We start from the raw sequence: 2,134 nt of genomic DNA on the forward strand, positions 1-2,134 counted from the left end.
AGAAGAATCCACAGAGGTTACACCGGTTTTGCACCGGTGACAGTGTCAGGGAACACTGGCTAAACTCCCTGACCTTTGAACCAAGGCTCGTGTTTCCTCAACTTTCCGGTCGGACAGGAACAAAATAATTAAAAGCTCATTAGAGAACAGGACGTTTTGATAAGCTGAAGGAATCTGACTCTTTACCTGGAAATGAATGCAACTTGGAAAGGGCGGGGGAGCACGAGAAGTCACGTTCTGGGAACAGAGGTTCAGACCCATCACTACTGTCAACCAACTTTTCAGCGAGCATCACTGAGGAGCTTCTCTTGGTGGATTCAACAGCAAACTCACGCACAGACGGTAAAAGTCCATCAAATTATTGATTTCTACTCACTAGTTTTCTAACTTCTGCAGATTCCGGTTTCCTCATTTACTTCTATTCATAATAATAATATTAATAATAATTATGGTATTGGTTAAGCTCTTACTATGTGCCAAGCACCGTTCTACACGCTGGGGTAGATACAAGGCAATCAGGTTGGACACAGTTCCTGGCCCACTTGGGCTCACGGTCTTAATCCCCATTTTATAGCTGAAGTAACTGAGTCCCAGAGAAGTAAAGTGACTTGCCCAGGGTCACGCAGCAGACGAGTGGCAGAACCGGGATTAGAACCCATGACCTTCTGACTCCCAGGCCCACGTTGTAGCCACTACACCATGCTGCTTCCCTCCGTCCTTTATGTTTGAAGAGGGTCTGTGTGATGTGGCATGTGATAGTCACCCCTCTGGACAATAAGCTCCCTGTGGGCAGGGAATACGTCGGTTATATTATTGTGTTGGACTCTCCCGAGCGCTTAATACAGTGCTCTGCACGTCGTAAATGCTCGATAAATACCACTGCTTGATTGAATGTTCGACTGGGGCTGGATAAAAGGTACAGATCCGGGTGCAAGGGTAACACGGAAGGGAGAAGGAGTAGAAGAAATGAGGGCTTAGTCGGGGAAGGCTTCTTGGAGGAGATATGATTTTAATTAGGCTTTGAAGGTGAGGAGACTGGTCGTCTGTCAGATATAAAGGGAGAGGGAGTTCCAGGCCACAGGCAGGATGGGAACGAGGGGTCAGCGGCGAGATGAATATGATCGAGGTACTGAAACTGGTCCGGAGCCACGGACGCTCCAGCCCGGGAGAGACGACGATCTGAAAACGATCCTGCGAAGAATCAATCCTTCAACCTGCTGAAGCCAAGGAAACTCACTGAACTCTTTGGCTCCCGTGATGCCCTTAGAGAAAAAGCAATTGTTTCTCCCTGTTCCCTTCCGTTTCCCTCAGCCTAACCAGCAGCATCGACATCATAATAACCACAGATTCCCAAACACAAGTTTCAACACTGTGCCCAGGAATAATTGCTCAACGGTTACCAGGAGCTCGTTGATCCGATCCTAGAGGCCCAGTGCCGTGTCTAACAGTGAAGTTATAAAGCAATCGTCATCATTAAAACTTGGTCGAGGAAACTCGGGTCGCGGAGGAGAAATGCAAGACCAGGTTTTTCACATACTGCACGTGGGGGCGTGGGGGGGGCGGGGGTATTTGGGAGGATCATTTGATTACTCCGAATCTCGAAACCATCCGAGAACTTCAACTGGGAAAACATTTCTGGCTGGGACTGACTGTTTCCAAAGTAATAGGCCATGATTTTAGATTTTTCACTGGAACTCCTTTTATATCCCCGGGTCAGCGCCATTTACTGGCCAGGTTTCCACTGGCAGAGCCGAGTGGAGGGGTGAGGCAGCGGCCTGAAAAATTCAGGCAAAATCCCCAACTTTAATGGGAGCGAAGTGAAGAGGGGAGTCGGTTGAGCCGTTACCTGGATAATTCCTACTCCATAAAGTTTGCCTCGCTTCGCTGATTTCAAAACAAAGGAATTCTTTTTTTTTTCTGAACGGTGAGAGGGGAGGACAAGAACCGCCTTACCTAATTAACCTTACATTTCGGTATCCTCAAATGCCCTCCTCTTCACACCGCTAACAGATACCGCCCAGTGATGACGATGACGTCTCCCCTCAAGAATGACGGATACGGCTCCGTCTGGAGATCTCGGGATTTCGAATCCGTACAGGGGAATCGTTTCTAGTGACAGTGGCTCGCGTAGCTA

Source organism: Ornithorhynchus anatinus, chromosome 12, assembly GCF_004115215.2.
Source record: "Ornithorhynchus anatinus isolate Pmale09 chromosome 12, mOrnAna1.pri.v4, whole genome shotgun sequence".
Lineage (NCBI taxonomy): Eukaryota > Metazoa > Chordata > Mammalia > Monotremata > Ornithorhynchidae > Ornithorhynchus > Ornithorhynchus anatinus.